General features: G+C 36.6%; 1 protein-coding gene across 2 annotated transcripts in view; it reads right to left on the bottom strand.

The window, feature by feature from the left end:
• The window catches only part of KCTD8 (potassium channel tetramerization domain containing 8), a 255,935-nt gene that overhangs the window by 67,314 nt on the left and 175,745 nt on the right, over positions 1-12,876 (bottom strand). The gene's annotated exons all lie outside the window — the stretch shown is intronic.

Here is a 12,876-nt window from a genome sequence, read left to right as displayed (position 1 = left end):
GAATCTGGCAAATAAAGTTTCTACTACTTTTTCAAGTATAAAAGGTCATACAATTATAGAAACAGATTCAATAGAGCAGGAATAATTGTAAGATTTATTTTATTCATCCTCCTCTATTCAAGCACCTAGTCCCAAAAGTAACAGTTACTTTATTCTCCAAAACCTCTTGAGATGGAAACGTATTTTTCTTGGCAACCTCTTCCAGTGTCTTATAATCTGTATAGCCAAATAGTTCTTTATAAAGCAAGTTCAGAGTAAAGAAAAAAATTGAACACACTTCTATTTCTGATTCTTTCTCTATACATGATTTTTTTTCCATAGAAGCTGCCTGAATTTTATTATCACTTTTGTGAGATGTTTGAAGCCATTAATGCTAGAATATTTTAACAGGAGCAAAAAAGTCTAAAGGCAAATTGTTCTTCATGTTTTCATTGAGGTATACTGAGGTTTTCATGGTTTCTCTCACCGCCCCCCTAAAATTCTTAAATATGTTGCTCTAATTGTTGTAAATCAAACATTTTGAACATATCAATTCCATATCTTAGGTATAAATTTGACAGGAAGGCTCAATACCATATCTGAGGCATAAATTTGACACGAAGGTTCAATTTCTATATATACTTCAGCTTTCCACAAGTTATTTAGTTGTTAGGAAGCCAGCCCAAAAAGAAACAGAATGCATTACTAGTGTCTGAAACTCTGAAAAGGCTAACCTGGTGGCACAAAAATGGAGATACCATCAAATGGAAAATAATTAGTTTACATTAAAATGTAAAAAAAATTATTAAACAAATAAGAGAAATGATTGGTAGAAAAGTAAGTAGGATAAAATTAGAAAATATCTTGAGTTAAATAGGAAAGTAGGGGGAACATGCAAGTGATATTCATCATTTACTCAGCATATGTGATCTGAGCACCTACTATGTTCCAGGCACTGAAGATTCAGCATTGAGCAAAGCAGAAAACACGTTCACCTTCATGGGACTTACCTTCCAAGCAGGAAGATTAAAAACAACAAATTATTAAACAAAGTTATAGAAAACATAATGTCAGGGATTGATAAGCACTTTGAAGAAAAACTAAAGCAGGTTAAAGGAAGAGAGGGAGGAAAGGTAGTGCTCAAGATAGGGTGGTAGGGAACGTCTTTTGAGGTGCTGTAATTTTAGCAAAAGTCAGAATACAGTGAGAGTTGAACCACACGAACATGTGCAAGGAAAGTATTCCAGCTCAGGAACCTCCAAGAGCAAAGGGTCTTGGAGGTCCTGTCCTCATATTTAGAATTTTCAAAGCACAGAAAGACCAGTGTGGGGACTTCCCTGGCGGTCCAGGGGTTAAGACTTCACCTTCTAATGCAGGGGGTGCGGGTTCAGTCCCTGGTCGGGTAGCTAACGTCCCACATGCCTTGCGGCCAAAAAACCAAAACATAAAACAGAAGCAATACTGTAACAAATTCAATAAAGACTTTAAAAATGGTTCACATCAAAAAAAAAATCATTAAAAAACAAAGAAAGACCAGTGTGGCAGGAGCTAATGAGTAAGGAGAAGAGTGATGGAAATGAGTTATGAGAAGCCGGATGACACAGGTGATGACATACAGGCCAAGGACTTAGGAAGGTCAAGAACAGGTGCGTAACATGGCATGTATTTTGTTTTACAAAGGATCACTCTTGTTGCCGCGGGATGAACAGACTTCAGTGAGGTAAGACTGGAAGCAGACCAGTTAGTGCCTATCAAGTTAAAACATGAAAGAGATTAAAGTGGTTTAGACTAGGTTCTTGGTGGAGAGGATTAGAAGTGGTAAGATTTGGGTCCTCTTTTGAAGACACAGTTAGTAGAATTTCTACTGGTTGTATAGGAGATAGAAGAGAAAGAAGGAAGAGGACTCAAGGAAGGTGCCAAGATTTTTGACCTGAGCAACTGATGAACTAATGGTGGTCTTCACTGAGTTGGGGAACACTAGAGAAGGAAAGAGTTTGGAAAGAAAAATCAACTATTAAGTTTGAAATAAATATGAGATATTGAGAAAAATGTCAGTAAGTTGAACACACAAGTCTAGACTTCAGCAGCAAATTTGGTCCTGTAATTCAAAATTTAGCCATCATCAGAGTACAGATGTTATTTAAAATCATGAGAATGGATGGGGTCACCAAAGAAGTTCATATAAACAGAGAAGAGAAGAGGTCTCAGAATTGAGCCCTAAGCCCTAGAGCACTTGAAAACCTCAACATTGGAAAATAAGCCAGTAACAGAGATTGAGAAAGAGTAATATTGAGACAGAAGGTCTGGGAGAGTACACTGTCCTAGAAACTAAGGGAAGAAAGTACTTAAAAAAGAAAAAAGTGAACAGTTCTGTCAAACGCTTCTAAAAGAATAAGTTGTGAACAAGTATTCACTGGGTTTGACAATGAGAAAGTCATTGGTGACATTGACGAGTTCTTGACTAGACTTTCAGTGGAGTGATGGGGAAGAAGAGAGAATAGAAGATGAGGAAGTACAGATTTCAAAATATTTTTCTCTTGCCATTGCTGCCAAGGGGGATATAAGATCAAATATAAGATCAAGGTACCTATCTATCAATCTCTCTATCATCTATCAATCATCTATTAATCAATGATCTAGGAGAGAAGAGATAATTGATGACAAGGAAGAGAGAGGGAATAACTGCATGAGTGAAATCTTTGAAAAAGAAATATGGGGTAGAGTTCACATTCATTATATAAAGACATTGCTTACATACATACAAATGTGTCTTACAGTAAGTCACTTGTGCCTTAAGGTATATAAAAAGGCATTTATTCTTTACATTAATGTTAAGGAGTGATTTTATTTTGCTTTTAATGAGAAAACCTCATTAAAAAAGTGTGTATTAAATTTTATTTGAATCACCGCTTTTGTCAATCTCTTATGGTGGATAAAACAACTGATATAGCCCTAAAAGAAAATGGTTTCTATAATGGTTACACTTTCCCCTCTTGGGTTTTTAAAAAATATTAAGTAAGTGAGACAAGGGTTGCACACAAGTAGAATGACGAAACATGGCCTGGTACTTTATTCTCAATCAAAAGTGTAACAGCTTGTTCAAAAATTAATATTCAATATTCTCAAGGGTTTCTTTCAAACTTCAAAGCAAGACTTTCTGATGTTTTAGTTTGTATGAAAACTTGAGCAAAGTAGAACAGCTGGGTATAACGAAATTCATTCAATTACTGTAATAAGAGATAAGTTTAGGGCAAGAGGCTGTTTGCTATATGAGATTTTTGTGTAGTTGTTTTCACTCTGCCCATGACGATTCTAAATTTCACTCTGACATGTTCTTTCTTCTGCCACTGCAGCAATGGGAAGCACACAGTAGTTTTTCTATAGGTTGTATTTTGATAATCTTTATTTTGTCACATTTCAGGCATAACAAGTAACATGAAAATCTGCTTCTTTCCCTCTCTCAAACATGAACTTATGCACTGAAAATCTAGGTAGATGAGGAAATGAAGTTGTTCTATTTTTCAAAGCATACAAGTTCACGAACCATGTCTGTATTTCTGGATTCTTTCAAAGAGAATAATGGAACACCAACGTTACCATGACCTCAAATCCATATTAATAGAGTTGGCTTTGTGTGAATCCACTGATGTTTTGGACCCTAAACATGGTTAATTCTTAATTGTTTGCGGTAGCTTCAAGCCTTTCAAACCCAGGTATAAACACTGTGCATCCTTACTGTCTACAGGTAGATTAATATACAATTTATTATTTTATTTTACTTTGGTATTAGAAAGAACAGAGAGTAGTAAAACTAGAAGGAAAGACAAAGGAAAGGGACGAGAAAGAAAGGGAAGAGAAAAGAAGGCAATAGCCATTTTGGGGGAAATGGCTTAAAAATACTGAAAAGTGCTATTAAGATTACTGATGTCTTAAAATGTATCCCTGGTCAACAGCCTTCAAATGGCATAAGAAGTTGGATCTGCCACCAAGACAGGAAGTAGAATCATTTATCCATCCACATGTTTGCTTGCAATATCCAAATGTAGCTACACTCATTTCCTTAGTAGAAACTGAAGGCATTACAAAGAAGGCTCTCTGTGTCCCTGATAGTGTGACATCAACTGACATTATTTTTCTTTTCAAGAAACTGTCTCCGATCTCTCCCACTGTTGGCAAGTGATTGCCACAATTGACTGTTTCCCAAAGACACTAATTCAGAGCAGTGACTTTTCTTCATTTGCCTATATTTTCTCATCTATAAAACTAGAAAAACATCAAACTAAAACTACAATGAGTTATCACCTCACTCCGGTCAGACTGACCATCATCAAAATGCCTACAAATAATAAATGTTGAAGAGGGTGTGGAGAAAAAGGAACCCTCCTACACTGTTGGTGGGAGGAATGTAAATTGGTACAGCCACTATGGAAAACAGTATGGAGGTTCCTTAAAAAACTAAAAATAGAGTTACCACATGATCCTGCAATTCCACTCCTGGGCTATATCTGGAGAAAACTATAATTCGAAAAGATACATGCATCCCAATGTTCATTGCATTATTTACAATAGCCAAAACATGGAAGCAACCTAGATGTCCATCAACAGATGAATGGATAAAGAAGATGTGGTATAAATATACAATGGAATATTACTCATCCACAAAAAAGAAGGAAATTATGCCACTTGAAGGAACATGGATGGACCTAGAGATCATCATACTAAGTGAGGTAAGCCAGACAGAGAAAGACAAATATCATGATATCGCTTATATGTGGAATCTAGAAAAATTTTGATGAACTTATTTACAAAACAGAAATAGACCCACAGACATAGAAAACAAACTTATGGTTGTCATAGGGGAAGAGGAAGAGAGATAAATTAGGAGGATGGGATTGACATATACACATACTACTATATATAAAATAGAAAATCAACAACGACCTACTGTACAGCACAGGGAACTATACTCAGTATTTTGTAATAAGCTATAAGGGAAGGTAATCTGAAAAAGAATATATATACATATATATATGTATCTAACTGAATCACTGTGCTGTACACCTGAAACTAACAGAACATTGTAAATCAACTATACTTCAATTTAAAAAAATTTTTAAAAATAAAACCCTAAAAAACAAAACTGGGATAATATCAATTTCCATCTCAACGGGTTATTATGGAAATTAAGTGAATGAAAAAGGTAAAGTGCTTTAAACTGTATCTAGAACATTTTAAACACTAAATAAATGTTATTATTAATATTACTATTAGTCCTAAAATAATGAAGAGCAACTCCTTTTCACTCTTTAAGTTCAAAATTTGAACTTATTCAAAGCTTATCCTAGGATTTGAGCCAGAATTCAGTATTTGGCCCCTTTATTACTTAATCAATATAAAATCTAAACCAATTATTAGTACTTCCATAAGTCGGTGTCAAATTTTCTTATTTTCTTTGGATTAGGGTGTTTGTCAAGCCTCATCACCGTACCTGTATTAAATTATAAAATCTTAGTAGCAGTTTTAGGCCTTTGTTGGAAATTTTCACATACTTATTATGCCCTAGCACTTGGGTTTAACAGATACTTTGGGACAATGCTGTTGCAGAAAATATAAGTGGTATATTCTACATAGGGAGAAACTTCTGAAAGCACAAATAGTTTGTTGGCAACCATATTTTCATTAATAACTTTGTTTTATAAGAAATGTGTTTATATATACATGAATGTTTGTTTCATTCCACATGATTTCCATGTCAGCATTAGACCTTTTTCTTCAAAACTGTGCTACCTGTGAATAAGAAGAGTTCTTTTAAAATCCACTTATTCTCAGAATACAATTTCTTTTTTCCAAAATGTCAATCCCAACCTTTTTCTTCTTTCATTCACACTCTTAAAGTGTGAAAACAGCCCACCTGTTGACTATATGTAATATGAAAGATTGCACACTATAGAACCCCCTCCATTAAAGGCATGAACTTAAGAGCCAAATTGAGGCTAAAATCCATAAAGAATAAGGGCAAGTTATACAAGTGTTCACCCTGACATTATTGATTAAAATGTTAATTTATTATAACCATTATTGCCTGTCAGAAGAAGTAATGTACTTCAAAGACTTTTCATTTGGAGTTCATCCTCAATCAATATTTACATGGAATTCCAGTCCTCTAGAAGGAATATTCAGCTTAATGAATAGCAATCAATCATTAGAGAAATATATTGAGTACACCAGATAATTAATATGCCAATAATTGTTTCACTGTGGGAGACAGAATGGACTAATAAAGAGTCTACAGGTTTGGATTCCAACTTCTAACGTTCAAATCCCCGTGCCACAGTTTACTGAGTGTGTTGTTAATTCCTCTATCAAATAAAGGTAGTACAATTACTTAAACCTCATGGGGGTTGTTGTTGGTATGAAATAAGAAGACACACACTAAGTGCCCATACATAGTTATGTCCATCGATAAACACACATCATATTACTAACATGGATATATGTTAGGCTGAGCCACAAGTAACTGTAATATTTTGTATCTGTCAAATATTGGAAGGATAATATGGTTCAATCTAAGAAATGCACACACAGAGTGACTCTCCAGAAGCTTCAAAAAAAACCCCACAAAAGTTAACAGCAGGCTTCCCTGGTGGCGCAGTGGTTGAGAGTCCGCCTGCCGATGCAGGGGACACGGGTTCGTGCCCCGGTCCGGGAAGATCCCACATGCCGTGGAGTGGCTGGGCCCGTGAGCCATGGCCGCTGAGCCTGCGCGCCCGGAACCTGTGCTCCACAACGGGAGAGGCCACGACAGTAAGAGGCCCGCGTACCGCAAAAAAAAAAAAAAAAAAAAAAATTCTGTTGGAGTTGGAAAACCTATCACACCCACATTGATCAACAGAATTCAGGTTGAAATGAAAGGGGTCTGAAATCAGAAATGATGAGAGTTAACAGTGACCTGTTTCAGAGTCAATCCAAGGCCTCATCTCTGTTCTCATCTTTTCTGACCTCTCAACCATGACTCAAAGAGTTGACCACTCTGTCTCCAAGTTTCCTCAGCCGTGCAGACGACAGACTCCACTGGCTACCAAAACCTTCTCCTCACTTTCCCCAACGTTTTCTTTATGGATATGCTGTGGCTCATTCCCAAACTCTCTGATCTCTATTCTTGTTCCTTGAACTCTTAAATTTGGGGAGACTCGCCTCTTAGAATCTGTCAGGTAGGTACTGACTAGTGGAAAGAGCACAGGTTTGGGGATCAAGGACTCCTGGGTCTTAGTCCCCATTACAACATCAGCTGTGTCACCTAGGATGAGTTGTCTATACCTTTAAGCCTTAGTTTTATCTGTGAAATGGAGATGCTGATACCTGTATCTAGGCATATTCATTTTCTCTTGCTGCCATAACAAACTACCACAAACTTACTAGTTTAAAATAGCACCCACTTATTATCTCACAGTTTTCATGGGTCAGAAGCTTAGATACAATGTGACCAGTGAGGTTCTCTGGTTAGGTCTCATAAGGTTGAAATCAAGGTATGGCAATGCTGTGTGCCATAATGGAGGCTTGAGGGGAAAATACATCCAAGTTCATTCAGGACATTGAAAAATTCAGTTCCTTCCCACGATTTGCATGTGGTCCCCTCTGTCTTAAGCCAGTCCTTAGAATCCTCTCATGCTTCAAATCTCACTGACTTTCTCTTTCTGCCCTCAGCTGAGAGAAAGATCCCCTTTTAAGAGTTCGTGTGATGACATTGGCTACACCAGAATAACACAGATAATGTATATTATAGTCAATTTATTAGTAACTAATTACACCTGGAAAGTCATTTTTGCCCTGTAACATAACATATTCTTGAGTATGATGCCAGGAGGCAAAGGTCACGGGGGCCAAAATTCTGCCTCCTTCAAAGGATTAATGTGAAGATCAAAGAAATAAACACATGCAGGGCGAAGATCTCCATGGTGCAAGATACATAACCTGTTCTAAATAAATATTTTCTCATCTGTGCTCACCCCACACAACACACACACACACACACAAACCTCTTAGCCTTGATATGTTGGCTTCTATCTCTCCTTAATAAGATTAAATAGATGCATGAAGATGAAATGTAACATGTTATCCCAGTCTCATTCATAAAGATAGTAATGCATTAAAAACCAACCATAAATGTTTATTATTTTTTCTTCATCTTTTATGATCAACTTGTGTCTAAACCCTTAGCTCATATTTTTACCTGGGACTGAAAAATGTTTGGAGAATTATCAATCACCTTGGGGAAAGTGCTGTGAAACATAAAATTCCTGACCTAGAGAATTGCTAGTGGACAAGAACTGCTGAAGAATCACATTTATCTTATCTTTCTGAGGAACTAAGAAATTTCAAAGAGCATGCTGAGGCCAAAGCACACCTATATTAGGACTATGTTAAACGGAAGGAGACAGGCTTTTCTTCTCCACTGAAACAGGTAAGAGACATTGGGCAATAGACAACTGATACTGCCAGCCTTTGGGCATCTTTCTCTTTCACTAATTCAAGTTTTAAAGCAACTGAGGCTATCTTCCCCTCTCCCCAAACACTCAACTTTTCCATCACCATTGAGAGTAGCATCCTTTCCTCAGATTTAGGACCACCCGGGTACTCAAACCTCACTGATGACAAGCACTAATCTCACTACTGAGGATCAAGAAGGGGTCAAGGCCTTCATTTTATGCCCTCCCTCACAGCTACCTTGGGCTAGGGCGACTAGCACAGGGAGTCAAGTGGTGGAAGGAGACAGATCCATGTGCTACAAGCACTCCTTTCATTATGATCCCATAGCTCCTGCCAAATCTAGATGACATTCTCACCCTTGCTACTGAAATGTTGCCCTTGGTTTTCTTCTTCGGTTCCCTGGGTTCATGTACATCATTTCAGTAAGACTTTAAATCAAGATAAAAAGGAATTGTGGTTGCAGTGTTTCGTAAAGGAGTAATGTGGATAGTGAAATGGTATTTCTAGAGGTAGCTTGGAGTATTTCTCCAAGAAAACTGTCATTTTTATAAGGATGATAGAGTTCAGAGCTATGAGACTCAAAATTACCTAATCCAACTATGTTGTTATAAAAATTAGTAAATTGAGGCTCTTCCCCGGAGGTCCAGTGATTAAGACTCCACGCTCCCACTGCAGGGGGCAGTGGGTTCAATCCCTGGTAGGAGAACTAAGGTCCCGCATGCCACACGGAGTGACCAAAAAAAAAAAAAAAAAAAACGAAAGAAGAAGAAAAAAGAGTAGTAAATTGAGGCTAAGAGAAGCTAAGTGATTTGCTTAAAGTCGCACAGTTTAATCAGGGCTAGTGAGGATCTGCACAAGGAGGGTAATCGGATGTGATTCCCACTATGCTACACTCCCTTCAAAATTCCACTAACCTCAGTCAATTTGTGAAACTGTCTCTAGGTATCTGCACCCAAATTAACCAGTGCCGATCACTTTCCCATTCCTGGTTTTTGAAGATTTACTGATTGCAACAGAATTAAAGTTATGGGTTGCTCTTTCATACAGAACGTATCTCAATGGTTTCAATTTCATAAAGTGTATACATTTTCCTACTTAGATTTAGAAGGAATACGTGTCCTGCTCTCTCCCTTCTCTATATTAAACTGTAAATGGTTCAAGTGGCAGAGATACCTGATTTCAGCAACTTCTCCTGGGCACTACTCTGAACAAACTGATGTATACACTCATTAAATACTGGGCTTTGACTGGTAAGGATTTTCCATGTGCCTTCTTCTGTCTAATGATATTAAGACAGAGTTCCCAATTTGTACCTGTGGTGATTTACTGTTCCTGCTCCAACACTAACGATGGAAAATGCTTTTCCACTATCATTTAATTAACCCAGAATCCTAGTAGAAATTAGTCTTTAAAATGTACCAGCAGAGAAAAGATTGAGAGCAGCTGTAAAGAACCTTGCACCAAGACAGGACAACTTTAATAGCACAGCATTGGTATTAAACACTATTAATAATGGGAGCAATCCTTTACCACACAAGAGTTAGAAGCAGACATCCTTAGCTTTTGGGGACTTGCACTCCATATCTGTATAAAGAGGCTGGGCTAGCACATTTGAAATATTCGTCCCCAAAAAGATGTCCTAAAATAAAGAGGCCCTGAGGATGAATACCATGTTAATAAATATTCTAAAATGAATGAGAAGTAATTCCAAGACAATGAAGTAAATCTGGCTTGCTTAACTACATATGTCGTGTCACACTATAGCTTAATTCTTATAAGTCCTCATGTGCCCAGCAAAGTACTACTACTTTAAGAAATATCTACTCCCTTAAGAAATATCAATTATATTTCTGATTGTTCTCCTGCATTTCAGATAGCAAATATAAACTCATCTGGAATCGTTAAGAAATTATGGTAACAGCTCAGGATTGATATGTCCTTACAACTAAACATGAGTTACAATATTTAAAGTACAATAAAATGCCAAATATTGAGGCCATAGTGAATGAAACAGATACTCTGATAGGCTTTAGAACTGCATAGTGATTTTGAGTTATGTTATACCAAAAAAAAAAAAAACTTGATAAATTATAGTTCTTTGAGCTTTCCAGCTGACTATGTAAGTGAGGATAACTCTAGGAAAAGAATAATGTCAAGAAAATAAAACAGGATTTGCTTTTCTAAGAATCCGGCAGTCAAAATATGTTGACTTCTTTATAAGAAAAAACTGGCTTTTGCTTTTGCGTTCTTTAGTTTTCTCTTCAGTAAAGTGAAAAATTAGAGTCACATCAGATATCACACAAAGGATATGGTGTATCAATTACATCTCTGCTTCTCAGGTATGTAAATGCTAAAATACAAACACATTTCAATACCAGATTCATCATAATGCCTTCAATTTTGATTTTTTAAAAATCTGAAGTCAATCATGATAGATTCAACTATAAGAATGCACAAGCCACATATCTAAAATTATGTGAAAAATCATTTTATCACAGCACATTGAAGTAGAAGGTTTTATATTTTTAACTACATGAATACCTGATTCACAGAGAACTTAAGAAATATAAGTGGTTCATAATGATTTTTTTCCTTTAAAAAACTGCACAAACTTGAAGAAAGTCTACAGAAAGCAAGGAAAAAGTAAAATGTATTTCTGACTAAATTGAACTTCACATATATACGAAGAGACAAATCAATTTCAAAATTTTATCATAGAGAGGAGTTATTACTCTCTATATCTAGCAAGGCAATAATGCCAGACTTTTAAAATAATAGTTCCAGTGTACTTGGTAAATTTCTTAATTTCAAGAATGAAAGATATTTTTAGTCTGAGAGTATTTTCTAGAAACTGTTATGGAGAGCAATATTTTTTTACTTGTCAATCAATTAAACACCTAAATTTTGTAATTTAAGGTATTTTGACATTTGTTCATTTTACAGCAATGGAAGAATATCACAGTGCTTAAAATTTTCCATTTAAAGACATAAGACTAGAAAGAGAATCATTAAAATATATTACCTATAACTGTATAGAAGACTTGAGTTAGCAAAACATTTTCTTACCTTTTCTCATTTAATCCTTTCTGAAATCCTTTTTACAGAAGAGAAGATTGAGTCAGCAAATGGTTTTGCTTTCTACTTCACTGAAAGAACTAAAAAAAAAATATATATGGAACAACTCCCATAGAATTCCACATCATTCCATGTCTACCCACCTATGAGTAACTGCACCCACTTTCTCTGCCTTCTTATGAATGAGCCACTCATGGCCTCTCTAAAGACATTCTCTCTACTTGGATAGGAAATCCTGTTCCCTCTCACAAACTCACATACCTTTCTCAAGCAACTGTCAGCTCTCTTCCATATTCAACTTTTTGCTTTCTACATGTACACTTCCATCAACACAAAAATAATACAAATGTGATATAACTTCTTCCATCTAAAACAAAGCAAACAGCACTTGACTTTACTCCATTTCCTGCTCCAGCCACAACCCACATCATTTCTTTACCTGTGCAGAAAAACTCCTTGAAAGAGATATTTATATTTGCTGTCTCCAATTCCTCTCCTCTCATTCTCTCCTAACCTACTTTCACCTCCACCACTCCACTAGAACTGCTCTTGTCAAGGTCATCAAGGAACTACTTGTCAGATCCAATGGTCAATTCTCAGCGCTCATCTTACTTGACTGGTTAGCACCATTTGACATGGCTAATCTTTCCCATTTCTTGTTACGTGTTCTTCACTAGACTTTTTGAACACCACACTCACTGGTCACTCCTTCTCAGTATCCTTTGCAGATTTCTTCTCTTTTTCTAAAACCTCTTAATATTCTAGGGCTGTCTAGTCCAGTTCTTTCCCCCTTCTCATTTTTGTCTACATTCAGTCCCTTGGTAAACATAAGAAGTCTCATGACTTTAACTACCAAGTACATTCCAACAACTCACAGAACTTTAACTTAGCCCAGACCTCCCTTCTCAACTCCAGGCTCCTATATCCAACTCTTAGACATCTCAAATTCAACATCTCCAAAACTGAATTCCTGATCTTCTCTTCCAAATATCCCCTATACTTAGCCTCTCCCGTTTTAATTGATGGCAACTCTATCCTTCCAGTTGGTCAGGCTGAAAACCTTGGAGTCATCCCTGAATCCTCTGTCACAATATACCTGTCAGGAATTGCTGTTGGTGTTATCTTCAAAATGCATCCATAACTGACTACTCCTCATCTCCAATACTACCACCCTTGTTTTTCACTTATAATAATGCAATAGTCTCCCAACAGATAAAAAGTCCAGTGTGGCTGGAGTGAGGGAAAGAGGGGATGGGATATCAGAGAGAAAGGCCAGAGGTAGATTCCTGTAGAGCTTTTTAGGTAAATGCAAGAAGCTTAGGTTTTTATGCTACT

This window comes from Monodon monoceros, unplaced genomic scaffold, assembly GCF_005190385.1.
Source record: "Monodon monoceros isolate NGI ecotype Baffin Bay Population unplaced genomic scaffold, NGI_Narwhal_1 Super_Scaffold_20, whole genome shotgun sequence".
In the NCBI taxonomy this organism is placed as follows: Eukaryota; Metazoa; Chordata; class Mammalia; order Artiodactyla; family Monodontidae; genus Monodon; species Monodon monoceros.
This window is presented reverse-complemented; position numbering and strand designations above follow the sequence as displayed.